Source organism: Haemorhous mexicanus, chromosome 3, assembly GCF_027477595.1.
Source record: "Haemorhous mexicanus isolate bHaeMex1 chromosome 3, bHaeMex1.pri, whole genome shotgun sequence".
Classification (NCBI taxonomy): domain Eukaryota; kingdom Metazoa; phylum Chordata; class Aves; order Passeriformes; family Fringillidae; genus Haemorhous; species Haemorhous mexicanus.
The window spans coordinates 45,596,340-45,612,097 of NC_082343.1; the positions used below are offsets into that span (position 1 = coordinate 45,596,340).

General features: G+C 40.2%; 1 protein-coding gene across 1 annotated transcript in view; it reads left to right on the forward strand.

The window, feature by feature from the left end:
- Positions 1-15,758, forward strand: part of KCNK1 (potassium two pore domain channel subfamily K member 1) — a 32,031-nt gene that overhangs the window by 9,671 nt on the left and 6,602 nt on the right. The window lies entirely within an intron of this gene.

Below are 15,758 nucleotides of genomic sequence, written 5' to 3' on the forward strand. Positions count from 1 at the left end.
AGGCCTTGGAATCTCTGCTTTGTATGTTATTCAAAGTAGCTATTTTTCCGGCTGTATGCTGTGTAAGAATTGCATAGACCTTTTCCTTTGAAGCCTACAGCCTAAAGGAAATGAGAAAACTCTAAAGCAAACCAAAGAACTTCCATCTCTTTTAGAGTTTTAGAAGCTCTAGGCTGTATGATTTACTAATGGACAATTAAATTTTAAACACTTCACAGCAGGTCTTGTTACTTCTTTATATATGTTATATAGGCTGATGGTTGGGCTTGGTGATCTTGGAGAGTTTTAACAGTTCTATGATCAGTGATTTCCATGGCTCTGTTTTGGTTAGTGTTGGGATGCTGACTGAGCAGTATAGCAAAAATGGACAAAGGGCTCAAAGAAATGTCATTGTGTTACTATTTGAAAATGCCAGCTACTGTAAATTCTTAGTGGTGCACAGAAATTAACGTAAAATTCTGTAAATAATTTGAGTGGTTAGTACTTAGGAATGAATTTCTCTAATGTGAGGATTGTTTAATTTACCTCTGTGCATTTACACGTCTGTTGAGAAATCCAGGACTTCAACCTGACTCCTGGTCCACTGCTGCAACTCTGGTTGGGTATTCAAGGAACTGTGAACACTACAGGATGCAGCACTATGTGAATCAACAATCCATGTTGATAAGGAAAAAAATTAAATCCAAGACTAATCTCAGGCCTTAGATTTAGGCCTCAGTTTTTTATTATGGCTGTTATGTATTTACATTCCGCCTACCTATAGTGGAAAGATACCTCTTTAATTTTCAGTTGTATCCTTTAGTGCAGCTCTGTGTAGTCAGTGAAGCCTCCTGAATGTTCAGGTCAGGTTTTCTAGCTGCCACCTGAGAGTATTTTGTATTCTGCTTTGAGGAAAATGTCATTTGTCTTGGGAGTTATTGTTAGCCATGAATCTCAATCAAAGCAAAAGATGGAAGCTCACTCAACATCTCAAACAGAAGTCTGAGATCCTGGTTTTAACCTTGCAGTACACCAGATGTCATGAGGAAGATGATGATAATCTTTCACATTTCTGCATAATGTTCTATCAGTGGATCTTGAAGCTTGTGCATACCGAAAACTTCTTTGCTGATTAGTGCACTGCTGTTATGTTCTGCATCTTGAGAGATCACAGTGACATTTCTGTATGTATTTTGCTAAAGGATAAGCTAAAACAAAGGAAAAACAATTGGGAAAGACCACATATGAGCCATTAGTATGGTTGAGAATAGGAACTTGTGTGTTTTGTCTTGCAGTTCTTCATTTATGCTGCTAGACTGTGTTACCATACAGTAAGCTGATTTCCCATCCTGTGGATGCACTTCAGCAGGCTTTTATTTTCTTGCATTTGATGTTCTTTCTTCTTTTCCTTTAGTAATAGTTTTTCTGCTCAGTAATATTAGAGGAAATCACAGCTACTTGAATAGAGTTTTACAAAAGCAACATCAAAGTGTGCAATACACATTTCTGTATCTTTACTTCAGTGGAGAATCCAGAAATGTTGTCTCTTCCTTCTAGGGAATTGTTTGGTTGTGTACTATCTGTAGAAAACACACTACATACCAGATAATGCTGCCCACGTAACTGATCGAATGCCTGAGTAGCCTCTGTGAGAAGGTGGCAGCATTTTCACTGCTTTAGCATGCTGGATGCCTCTCTTTACCTAGCAAAGGGTTTGCTCAGGGTGTTGTAAAACAAAATGGGCTGAGCCTACCTAACAGCTTTGCCAGTGGTAGGAAGATGTCTTGGATCCCTGATTCTCATCCTAGGGTCCAGCCCTGTGCTAGATCTGTTGCCAACAGGACCATAACAGTAGGCCAGTTTATCAGACTGGAAGGAGCATATTCCCTTCCTGCTGGATTAATTTGCTCTGAGTTACTATATTTGAGCAAACTGCAACCAATACAAGAGGGGGCAGAACCAACAGCAACCTTTTCCCTGGCAGTTATTCTGGGATTAGTTAGGCATTTTATGTAGCTATGTGGTAGAAGCACAGGAAGAATCAAAAAAGCACAGCCAAATCAACAACAGGTACAAGGAAGGAGCTGGTAACCTGAGAAAGTGTTTCCTGTACTGATAACATATCTGACAATTGCTGGCTGTCCCTTGTAAAGGAGCATTATTTCACACTGGATTAAAATGTCAGCTAGCAAAGCTGAAAGAATTTTAACTGGGCTCCTTTTTGTTAATTCAGATGCCATCATTAAAATATTTCTCTCCAGTGTATTTCAGGGAACTTCAGGGAATTGGATATCTTCAGGGGAACTTCATTTTTTCCTGCTGGGTAACTACTGTCATCTGGTAAATTGCATTGTCTTTGTAGTTAGTAAGGAAGTAATGCAGTCATACCATGGTACCCCGTTTACAAATTCTTATCATTGACAATTACAAGAAACTGGATGTGTTCATGGGACCTGACGCTTGAAAAGAAATCTGTCCCTTGTAAAGATGTGTTAACTATCAGTTTACTCATTGCTGCTCAGGCTCTTCAGTGCTAGGTCTTTCTTTTGGAATTACCAATAATTTTACATTTCCCTCTCCTTTATGCTGAGATCTGAGAGATGCCATGTACAGCACGCTGATTTCCTTACAGATTCACAGGTTGTGTCAATCCAGCCTTTTCCATGCTGGTCACTGCAAATGCAAGTGCTGGCAGGAGGGTGCTGAACATGAAACCTTCAGCACAGATGATCGCCAAGCATTTCTGAGATGTGTGCTGCCTTACTACAAAGGGATTTAAGGAAATGGGTCTCAAAATCTTTGGTTGGTGTTGATGGTCTTTGACTGACTTGGTGAGTCCAGAGTTGTGATTGGGCAGCTGGAGTATTTTTTGATGAATTGTCATACTGATTTAATGTTGCCTGCTTTCATTGTATGCACGGCTATCTTATTCTGGCCCTGAGGGGGTTAAAATGATGTATTGCCGCTAGAAAAGTCGTCCTATAGGTGTAAGAATTTTAGGAATCAACAACTATCCCACCCGGAGTAATTTTTGTAGCAAAGTGAAGTGCATTGTTTTAAAACAAATTGCCATTAGCCTAAACAGACAATATAGGTTTTGAAAACCACAGAATATTTAAGTTGCTCTGTCTTTACATTGCTGGCTAAATGTCTTGTGTGTGTAGTTTACCTTTCTAAATGCTACATTCCTGTTTATTTCTAAATAACTTCTAGATAAGCAAAAACCTCTACATTTCATCTGCTTGTGAACATAAATAGTATGGGCAACCACAGAGCTGTGATTATCCTGTTTGTCCTTATTCCACTGTAACTAATCAAATTTGTGTTTCCCACAATAATTGTTTGCTATGTGGGATGTCTTAAACATGTGAGTAATTGAATAGGACTAGTGTATCTATAAAATCTGTTTGTGGTTCAGTAAACTAGTTCTCACAACAGTTGAAGTATTTCCCCATTGAGTTTTGCAAATTTGTGTTCTATTTTGAGCTTGAAATGGTGAACATATTCAGCTAGACTGTATTCAGATGTGAGAGTATCATCAAGCATCATATTTAGGACTGAGATTTAGAGTTTTGAATAAGCTATCTCATCTGTAAAATATCTCACTTTGGTCCTTATTTCTTATTTAAGTATTGTCTCGTAATTTACCTTTATTATTCCAGATGGAACATGCTTGCATGAAAGTGGAGCGTGATGTACTTCAGTTCTGTGTGGTTTTGTTAGTTGCTTTAGTGATTTTTTCCTATTTGTGTTAAATTGTTTTGCTTCTGTTTGACTTTATGTGTTGCTAAAATCTTCATGTTTCTGAGAAATAGCTATTGAAACAGAAGATAGTAATAGGATTTATCCACATTCAAATACATTATGGTGACTGACTAACTTATATATGAAATATTGAAATATCTTACAAAAATAGGCAAGAACAATGTGTCTTTCTCTGCCAAACAAGAGAGTTGATGCTTGTAATTTCCCTGAGTTCCAGATGTCAAATCAATAACAAGATTAGAAGTAAATATTCCTATTCCCCTGCTGCATCTAGTAGATAACACTTTCTTCTACGTGAGGTTGCATTTTAATGCAAAGATGCTGCTTACAGATTTGATTTTAACTCCACAGTGTGAAATGGCCTAATTTTTTAATGTTGTGTAATAAATCCTTTCTGCCCACAATACAAGTTTCCTTCACTGTTTTCATGCTCTGTAATTTCTGCTGGTGCAATAGAGCAATCTTTGTTTCAAAGTGGAGGTGGAAAGCCTACTAATTTGCAGCTGGTTGTTTCTTTTTATTTCCAGACGGTAGGAAGAAAAACTGTGGCTCATTTCAATGCAAAAAATTAAGTTTGCAAGACTAGAAGGTATTCTTCAGTAACTGGATATGTGATTAAAACACTGCAGTAAGTGCCACTGCAACACATTCAAAGCTTTTGGCACATCCCAGGGTGCATTTGGGATGGTAACAGGTGTGAATTATAAATTTTTAGAAATCTCTTTCCTAGTGCACTGTCCCAGGCTTCAAGCAGAGCACTACAGTGCACAGGTGCTGGGTTCAGCAGTAGCACCTGGTACATCCCTGTGGTACACCATGCATTCACAAGGTCTTTCAAGTGGTAGAAAGCTGAAGTAATTGATAAAAACTTGAAAACCTGTTACATTAAAATTAGAGGGGCTGTGGAAAGACCAAGTTGCAGCATGGAATGAATCTGTGGTTCCAGACCTTTTCTGTAAAAAGAAAGATACATCTTCTATCAGTCTGTTCAGAAAGTGTGCGTCCTCTGAGCTTCACTGACACTTAGATGCTAAATGTGTCTTAGCTGCTAAAAGGAATTTTTCCATAGGTGCTGACTTCTGGAATTACAGACAAAATCTGGATGTGTAAAATCTATTGTGTGAGATATACTACTTCTATGCTGCAGTCAAGGTGAAATCCTCATCATGTTTTTTTACTGAATCAACTTGAGAAATGAGAAGATCAATATCGTGGACAAGCTGCTGGCTAAGTCTAATCATTAATGACATTTTCTCTCTGCCAAAACATTGTCCATGTTAAGTTCTTTTTGTCCTTCTTTGAATATTTCAGGATGTGAACCTCAGGAAGAACTGTAAAAAGGCTTGTACCCTGGCCTGGTTTCAGTTGGGATAGAGTTCATTTTCCTCTTAGTAGCTGGTACAGTGCTCTGTTCTGTATTGACTATGAGAATAAGGTTGATAACACACTGAAATTTTAGTTGTTGCTCAGTAGTGCTTACCCCAAGTCAAGGACTTTTCAGTTTCCCATGATCTGCCGGGGAGCAGGTGCACAAGAAGCTGAGAGGGCTCATGGCCAGGGCACCTGACCTAAACTGTCCAAAGGGATATTCCATACCACAGAACATCATGCCCAGTGTATGAACTGGGGGAAGTTGGCTGGTAGAGGCCAGTTGCTGCAGGGGGATCGCATGGACATCAGCCAACAGGTGATGAGCAATTGTGTGGGCTTCTTTTGTCTGCCTTGGCTTTTATTCCTTTCATTCTCCTTTTCATTATAATTATTGTCGTTATTATTATTATTGTATTTCGCTTTGTTTCAATTGCTAAAATTTATTCTCCCAACCCATAAATTTTACTTTTTGTTCCTAATTCTCCTCCCCACCATGAGGGATGAGTGAGCAAACTGATGTATGGTAATTAGTTGCCACTGGGGTTAAACCACAACAACCCCTTTCAATACCTTGAAGTTGGTATTGAAGTTCTTAGGAAGGTTTTTAAAGAACTTGTTTCTTTGATTGCTTGTTAATCTTGGTGATCAGTGGCTTTAAAAATCCATTATTATGGGAACGCTGCTGCACAGACGTACCTGAGCATTCCAGTGCAAAAATCTCATCTTGTTTTCTAATGTTTCAGAGGACTACAAGTTAAACTTTGCTAATAAAACTCACTCACATTTCTCTTTTAGCAAATTTAAGCTTCTGAGACTTAGGTAGTTTGTTCTATTAGGAAACCTTAATAATAAAGTAGTCTGTTGGAGCCCCTACTTTGATACAGATTTTTGACCATCTGTTGCCTAGCGGGCAAGTAAACCAATAAAAGAATAATTGGAATTTTCCTGGCTGGATTCTCAGAGGAGCCCTCAGGAAGTCTCACCTTGCTTTTGACCTGTTGGTTGAGTTTTATTCAAAAGACTTTTGTAATTTTTACTTCTCCATTGGAAAATGAATCTGAGATAACAGAAAAGAATTGTTGAAACAAGATAAGAGTTTGTTTATTTATGCTAAATCTTTGCTAGAGGCAGATCTAAACATCACAATGTTTGTGTTTTGGATAGGTGTTTCTAGAAATGTACTGTTATTAAGCGTTCTGTGGGGGAAAAATAGCCCAACACCAGATGGATCCTGGTTGGATTGCAGCTAAACCCTTATAGGATCTTAAATTCAGGATGACACTAAGAGGAACCAATTTCCAGTATAAAGACTTTGGGCTTTAAAAAAAAGAAAAAAGAAAAAGTGCTGTTAGCTTAAAAAAAAAAAGAAGAAACCCAAACCCAAATGGCAAACCCCCACAAATACATGCATACCTCTTGACTATCATCTGTGATAGAAGGCCTGAATGCTTTGGAGCAGAGGTTCAGCAGACCTCTGCCTGCTGAAGCCGCTCACATTTAGTCTTTACTCCTGCCCTGGAGCACTGTGAAGCACACAGAGGACAGGAAATCTTTAATGACGCATCCAAAAAACATGGCTGAAGTTGTCAGGGCTCTGTGGGAGTATGGGTCCAGCCCACACAGACTGCATGACAGGCTGGAAGTTTAGCATGTCCCAACAAAAAGGAGTTTCTCAACAGGCAGTCTGATGGGAGCCATGTAGCTGACAGGCAGGGTTTGAAAAAATCTTCACTTGCAGGGAAAGTGGGAAAGCTTTGCCTGCTCTCTGAGTGCCTGGAGAGCACAAGCTCTTCCTGCAGGGAACATGTTTTTTTTACAGGCTTATTTACTAGCCCTGAAATGGCAAATGTGTCTCACCTGGAGCCCTGTCTCACACATGGTAGGTATAATTCTGGTGGCAAGGAATTTGTGTTTTCACATAGGCTCTACTGGAAGGGTGTAACAGTTCCCTTGGGTTGATAATACCTGTTTTGGTCATACATAATCTATCCAGGCAGGATGAGCAAGATCCAGTGCTGGGTGGTGGCAGGAAAGAGTGCTATCATTTTCCAGTTTAAGTCACTGTCTTTTGAGCTGCTTCCCTCTGATACTTCTGTTAAGAAGAGATAATACTGCACCAAACACTCATAATAATCATCTCAGATGTGGGGGGGAGATACTGATTTCTGTACTTAATCTTATGTCTGCATTTGGTTCCTGTGCAGTGGATTCCATCTGCTGTTGTGCTGCTCTAGTAACAATTCCTTCCTTGTACACACCCCCCCACTGCTGATATGGGAATCACTTCCTCATTAGCATCACTGCTGTAGGGTTGTGATGTTTTTCACTTACTTGCTATGGGCAAATACTGTCTAAAACAGCAGTGAGTGTAAATGGACAAAATGGTACTGCTTGCTGCCATTTGCAATTCCTATCAGACTGTGCCTTGCCTTGCCTGGTGTTATTAGAGATACATGGATTGTCTTTTTGATGACAGGAAATGAGAGTTAGGAAATACTAGCATTCGTTTGGTTTGGCTCAGAGTTATATTTAGTTTCCCTTAAATTAACAGAGTGTCCTTGTGCGTTATCAAGTGACCTGGGGTTCAGGTAGCCTCACTGACATTTAGTACTGTTGTTGTTCATCCTGCTGAGCTATGATGGAAATTCAGAAATGATAACTGAAAGTCTTTCCTCCAAAAATCTGGAGCCCATCAGGAAAGTAGGGGGAGCTGTGAAATTAAGCCAGTCTGGCATAGCTCTGCTGTGGAATACCATCGGAGGAGCTGATGTTAGGGAAGCACTGAATTCAGCTTCAAATTCTGAAGGCAGCTGAAGTCTGCCTATTTCTTGACCCTGTGCTTGGGTTCAGATCAAGAGTGCACTACAGATAATTTTGACTTCCTGCTTTGGTTCACGCTTGTGGAACAGTTTTGGAGCATGTAGACTGGACTTCTTTCTAATTGAACAACCTGAAGCAGTAAAGAGTACCTCAGCTATTATTGGGCTTATAGTCTTTGTGAACAGAGTAGAGCAAATCTGAAGTAAACCCCGCCTTCCCTAAATATAATCTTGAATTTAGGTACATGCTACCAAGTGGTATGCACTATGGATCAATACTTATTGTGCTACAATACTAATGTAAACAAGGTGACCGTGCAACTTTTTTTGTTCCTTTTTTTTATCCTGTGCCTCTACTTTGCATTCCAGTGGTCAAAATAATTGATTTTGGGCAGGAATTGGCAGATTGGCAGATATCTGATCTCTTAAGTAATATGATCAAAATACTCCTTTTTTCTTGACATTCAGATACAAGATCTAAACTCCTGTTGCAACCAAGCTATTTTCATGTTTTGAAGTTTTGCTCACAAGCCCAACACAAAAACATTTTCTTTATCACTTCATCTTACAATTTCTCCTGCTGCCTTGCTGGTATGTGTAGAGTATCAAAAATGATAATGTTTTGAATAGTAAATTACCATCACATCTGTAGTGTCCAGGAATCCTCCTGCACTTACTGCAGATTTTCTCTTGCTGATTGAAATGACAGCATGTATCTCTCTAGAAAAATGTAAATGATCTTACAATAGCAAAAAAGATACAGGATTTCTTGTTGCAAATAAATGGTTCAGTAATTTTTCTCTAGTTAAGAAAATTAATAGATACATAATCTATGCCCTTATTCTGATCCTACTTGTTTGACTCATTTGAAAAGACTTAAAGCACTTTCATTTTTCATTGCATAATTAATGGGGGCAGGTGACCCAGCAGCATGCCCAGATGGCAGAGAGGGCTGATATTATCCTGGGCTGCACCAGGAGTGCTGCCAGCAGGCTGAGGAAGGTGATCCTTCCCCTCTACTCAGCCCTGGTGAGGCCAACCCTGAAGGGCTGGCTCCAGTTCTGCACCCCCCAGAGCAAAAAAAAACCATGGAAATATTGGGGAGTCCATCCAAGGGCTACTAACGGATGAAGGGACTGGAGACCCTCTCTCCTGTGAGGGTTGGGAGAGACTGGGACTGCTGAGCCTGGAGAAGAAAGGTTTTGTGGGGAGCTCACCAGTGTATATGAATATCTGAAAGAGTAGGTTAGGGACTGATATTGCAGGTGGCATATGGATGCTGCTGTGTTGCACACTGCCTCTGTCAGATCATTCTTTTCCACCTTTTCATTCGTGTTCACTGGCTGGCTAGTATTTTTTTACTTAAGCTGAACATTTTGAGGACAAGAAAATATTTTCATTCTGCTTTGGTAGCACAGTAAGTGTTAAATAACTGAATTATTACAGGATACATAAAATACTTTCACATTAGTTTTAGTTTAGTTTTAACTATTTATATGTTAAATTCCATGGGCTTACTACATTTATCTAAAAATCATATAAACACAAATTACTGGCTAAATTTTTAATGTATTTTTATATGGGTAATTATTTTCCACCAGAAGTGCCACTCTGTTCAAAGGTCCCAGTCAATGAGATGCTTTCTTGTCTCTTCATGTAGGACTCCCCGGGAAGTCAGAGGTGAGATGGGCTTATTGTAGGAAGGCTTTTCAGACAACTAGGAACATACTCAGTAGGAAATTGGAAGTGTTACTATTCTTGCTTCCAGCATAATATGTTGGATTTTTTATTATTATTTGTGATCACCGTGATTTCTGAATGAGGATATGTTGCATGTCCATACACAGTAAACCCATTTTCACACCAGTTATTTAAGCCGGTGCAGAATGTATAACAGGAAGTGAACATCAGTGGTTTGCTAGCACTGGTACAAATCCACAGGCAGTTTAAACAATACCAAACATAAGACTGTAGAGCAACCTGTTCTTCTTCATATTAATATGAATAAAGTGTGAAAGTATCCCTTGTCCTCATACAAACATTCTCCCCAGTTTGATTCATTAGCATGCCCCTTTCCCAGCATCTGTGGATGCAGTTTCTTTGGGCAGGTGAAATATTGCTGCTTGTGCAGGAACAGACAAGGCAGATTTTAAATGCTTTGTAAAATAAAAATGTTCTGACATACAGCTGTTCTGGTAGAAATTGGTTTTGAAACTGGCTTTGACCACAGAAGTGAATATATCCATGACTTGTTTCTTTAGTTCAGATATTTCTGACAGTCAGCCAAATTGCTCATACAAGTATTTATTTAGTATTTAGTATTTCTTACTAAACTGACTGTGTTAAAAGCCATTTCAACTTGGTGCAGCAGGTGACATTTGTGAGCTGATTATATGAACACAGGCCTTTCCATAGTCCAAACCTAGCTGCAGGACACTGACTCTGAGGAATTAGCAGTCTTTGGCTTTGATAGCTAGTGGCAGCAGAGAACAGCCCCAGAAGGAATCAAAACCACATAGGAGATGCATGTAAATCAGTGTGTTGGAATCTCTTTGGAGTTTTGGTTGCTTGGTGGGTACTTTTGGAAGAAGCCCCTTCATTCTAGAAATTGGCAAAACAAAACAATTCTATTCTGAGAAGTGGTTAGGTGAGATATTGCTGTGAGGAAGATGTAATCTTCATGGTTACATTAATTTAAATATTGTTTTACTACTTTTATTCTGGTAAGGTTTGAGGAGTATATTATTATTGAAGAGAACTGGATCAGCACCATACTAAATGACCTCAGCTTGAAGTCTAAATCACTTTTAAATCACGTTTACTGGTGCTGCGTGAGAATGAACCTAATGACTGTTTTCTTTAGTGGCAAAACTGGTTTAAGAGGTTTCTGCCACACCCTTCATCACGTCTCTAATTGTGCCAGTGCAAGTCTTCGAGAGTTGCGTAGTAAGTTTTTATTAGTGAAATGGACTAGGTTTCAAAATCCTTCCCTTCCCTTCCCTTCCCTTCCCTTCCCTTCCCTTCCCTTCCCTTCCCTTCCCTTCCCTTCCCTTCCCTTCCCTTCCCTTCCCTTCCCTTCCCTTCCCTTCCCTTCCCTTCCCTTCCCTTCCCTTCCCTTCCCTTCCCTTCCCTTCCCTTCCCTTCCCTTCCCTTCCCTTCCCTTCCCTTCCCTTCCCTTCCCTTCCCTTCCCTTCCCTTCCCTTCCCTTCCCTTCCCTTCCCTTCCCTTCCCTTCCCTTCCCTTCCCTTCCCTTCCCTTCCCTTCCCTTCCCTTCCCTTCCCTTCCCTTCCCTTCCCTTCCCTTCCCTTCCCTTCCCTTCCCTTCCCTTCCCTTCCCTTCCCTTCCCTTCCCTTCCCTTCCCTTCCCTTCCCTTCCCTTCCCTTCCCTTCCCTTCCCTTCCCTTCCCTTCCCTTCCCTTCCCTTCCCTTCCCTTCCCTTCCCTTCCCTTCCCCTCCCCTCCCCTCCCCTCCCCTCCCCTCCCCTCCCCTCCTCTCCCCTCCCCTCCCCTCCCCTCCCCTCCCCTCCCCTCCCCTCCCCTCCCCTCCCCTCCCCTCCCTGATTATTTCATCAATTTTGGTTTACAGCACTTCTTCCTCTTCCCTCTTCTAATGCACAGAAAATCAGTTTCATTAATTCAACTGAGGAGATAGCAAAATGTAATTTCCAAATGGATTTCCTCTACTTAGAAATGCCTGTCACAGTGGAATTTTTCCTCCTCATTTCTGCAATGTAGGGTGGCGTATTTCAGCATGGCTAGAAATCCAAGTTCCCTGATTTGTTTAGCAAAATGGTGTTGGGGAACTTTTCCAAAGTGTTTCCAGTTTGGTAGCCCAGTAAGTTTAACAATTAAATACATCTTTCTTCATAAAACTAGGTCTCAAACTATTCTTTTCTATTGCAAGGAAGAGCCTAGCAGCAACCAAGGTGATCTCTCTTACCGCACAGATCTGCCATCACCTGACATTTCCTTTTCATCTTGGAAGATAATTTCATCACCACTTATGAAGAAGGATGTATTTCACTGTTAAACACAGTGGAAAATGTCAAAGGCTTATAAAATGAAAGTCTAGAAATTATGTAAATATTATCATTGACCATCTTCATCATACTCCAGTGAGTCATGTTATGCTTGGGATGAATTAAAGATTTTTGCATAACTTAAAAATACATAGTGCATGATGCACTTAATTTATTGGGGCATTTTGAGATTATGAGCTGATTTAAAGATCTGACTTCTCTTCAAGGACACTGACTCAGATCATCAAAGGGATGAGCACACTTGCTGTGTTACGCTGTGTGGTATGATTCTGCCATCTGAATGGGTGTGTTGGGGAGGACACTGGATGTGCTGAACGTAATCCTCTCCATGCCCTGAGAATCTCAGGGTGCTACACAGGGCTGGTGGTGTTGCAGCAGGTCACCTGGGGCCAGAGGGAGCTGTGGCTTGACAAAACCTTTCATAGAAGGAATAGTACCTCTAAACTATGAATAGGCAGTGGAAGAGAGAGGCAGTGCTGCCACCTGGTACACACCTGCCAGGCTTCATCCCCACAGCCTGGGAGAGGCTGGCTGGGGGAAGCTTTCTGAGGGCTGTAGCAGTTCTGTTTGTCTGTTACTTACTCACTTGATGTAAGATCCATCTTCCCCATTCAAACATTCACCCTTTGAGGCATCATGTGGGGATTTGTGTGGAAGTCTAGGCTGGGTTATTACAACACAGAACCATGGCACCTCTGCACTCTGGCACTCTAAATGCTCAATTCAAGGTCCTGAAAGACCTGTAAGGCAGCCACTGCCTCTTAACACAGAGAAGAGCTCATTAATGAGCTACAGGAGGGACTGAACTATAAAGAGACAAAGCAGTGATGATACACAACTACTGAGATTGGTCAAAGCACTGTCTGAGAAGGATGAAAGGGAAAAACACCCACTGTCAACAAGTGCCAAGCTAACAGAGGACAGAAGAGTGTGAACTGCTCAAAGGCAGTGCTAGGTTTGATACAGGCTGTTAAGAATTAGTAACATTGTTGGAAGCTACCTAGAGAGTCTGGAGAACAAAGTCTGATGGTGTATATGAAAATGGAGGGAGAAAATATATCTTACCTGGAATATAATGGCCAATACTATGTATTTACCTACAGAGTGATCTAACAGAAGCAATTAGTCACAGCTAAGACAGAAAACAAAATAACTGAAAGAGGAACTTGCACAAGAGGGATGCAACATACTGAGAAGTGTAGAAAAGTCATGACTGAGCCTTTTTAGAAAGATATAAGAGCAGAAGACTAACTTAAAGTACAGCAAGAGGAAAATTTTTTATTGAATACATCATTGACATGAATAACTCAGCACCAAAGTAAATGTAAAAAGATATAAGTATTGTAAATTATTTCTAAAAATAAACACTTTTGTATGTATGTTTTCACTTTTGTGACTACCTTCAGAATTACATCAGAACTGATAAAGACATTTTCTATATTTATATAAGCATATAATAGTAGAAATCCTCCAAGCTGTAAGAGGTTTTTCAGGAAAAAATCCCCACATGTGAACAGAACTGAAACTCTGTTGTCAACATCTTGTGGAGTTTTACTCTTTGTGTAATCAATCCAGTATGGTCCATCCATTGAGCTAGGTAGATCATTGGTCTTACTTATTTGGCAAATTCTGCTGGTCTTGGATGCATTCTTTTCCTTTTTTTTCTTTCTTTTGGGTGATATCCTTTATCTCTAGTGTCACTGTGAGTAGCAGTGCTTGGCCAGGTTTTCTGAGGGTTTGATTTTTCAATGGTCAGTGCTTTTAAATGGGTGATTGTTATCTGATATGTTCATTATACAGTATGAAAATATAGCATTCAATAAATCTTGTTTCCTTCATAATCAGTAATACAGTTATCAGACAGGCTGCATTGATGATTTAATTCTGGTCAACCATAGCAAGTGCCCTTGATAGAATAAAAAATACCTTCATAAGTAGTGCCCTTTTGGTGAGCATCCTTTTCTCATAGCAAAAATAATACCTTAGGATAGCAACTGTAATGCTCCTGATCATGGTGGTTTCCACTGAAAAAGGCTAATGGGCACACACACCTCCCTGAAGAGGACACAGTACGAAGTATGAACAGGTGCAGGAGCAGAGATGGGAGGCAATAGAGCACAGGTGTCTGAGAGCAGACAATGAAGTATCTTGGGCCTTGAATCTGTAATTTCCTCTCTTTTAAAGTGTAGCCGTGTTGGTTTGGGGTGTTTTAATGACTTTTGTACAGTGATAACTAAGATTATCGGCAACTTTGTTGACACTTAAGATTGTCAAGAAAAGTTACATAAAAGCAGTTGCATACTGGGAAAAAATAGAAATCCTTTTCATCTCCACTTGCCATAGCCTGAGATATGTAAAGGTAGCAAACAGAGTAGGAGAAGTGGTTAGTTCTTGAAGGACTGGTTTGTTCATTCCCCTAGGGATTGTCACAGGTGGTGTTCCTTGTAGAACTGTGTTGGGCATGTGCTGTTTGACTTATTCCTAAATGACCTGGAAGAGGGAAGCAACTAAGTTTACTAAATACACAACATTAATTAAGGCAGTAAGGATGATGGAAGAATCCCATGGCAACTGGGCAGTAAACTGTCACATGAAAATGAGTGTGGGTAAAATCATGCTCAGTCATAGTTTCAAACATTAAGTGATGGGATGTGCCCTGGTGGATTTAAGATCCAAGACTTTTGATAGACAGGGCCAAGAAAACCTCAGCTTGGCAGTAGTCAGTAATGCCAGTCAGACCTCCTGCATTATTAGGCACAGAGTAGAATACTTGTCTACAGTTTCATAAATCTGATTGAACTACTTTCTGCAGTTCTCATCCTCTTATCTCAAAGCTGATAAAGCAAACAGAAGGTGAGCAGGAAAAAAAGCCATTAATTAATACAATTTACCAGGCCTCAAAAGACTGAGCTTAGGTAAATTATTCATAATATCATTAAAATTCAAGTACAACTGAAATTTCCTGTTGGGTTAGCTAACACAGAGAAATTACACTTCATGTGTTTCTTCTACAAGACTTTGAACATTGTAGTGATAAGATGTTTTGCTGGTCTCTCATTGTCTGGAAATGTCTTAATATATCTTAAGAAAAGGAAATATTATTTTTTTGTTTACTCCTCTGGAAAACTTAAAAAGGAATGATTCTATTATTAAATCCATCAAAGTAGAGAAGAAATCTCTTTTGTTCATATAAAAATTGAAGGGGCTTGCAGAACAACCAGTTTCACAGGAGAGCAGGCAGAGAGTTCCCAGGAGGCCTCATGGAATGTCCGGTCTAGTGGTGCACTGGGCAAACTGGGGTGGTGCAGAGTGCAGTTCAGAAATCAGAAGCAGCATAACCCTGAATTCACTTTGTGTTCTGCCTGGACTGTTCAAGATAGCTAGTTACAGTAGCTCTGGAAAATGCCTTGCTGTACAGCAGCAATATAACTCAAATGAGGTGGCTGATCTGGGGCTGCAGAATTGGTAGGGCCTGTCTGCACTTGCTTGGTTTGATATCAGTGTAAAGGCTGCCCAACCTAAATCTCAAGAGATTTCCTTTTCCTAGCTGCAATGAAAACAAAATACTTTTTTTTTTCTTTTTTCTTTCCTTGGTTGGCAAACAGTAGAAAGCATTCCTGGTTTATGTTGGATTTACTGTTCCCTTCTGTGATGATGACTTACATTTAGAACCAAATGCTGTCTGTCAGAATGTGCTTTGGCAGCGCAGCCACTTGCACTGGGTACAATCGCACAGGTTTGTGTCATTGGGATTGCTGGCTGTCATCAGCCCCTACACCAGGGGAT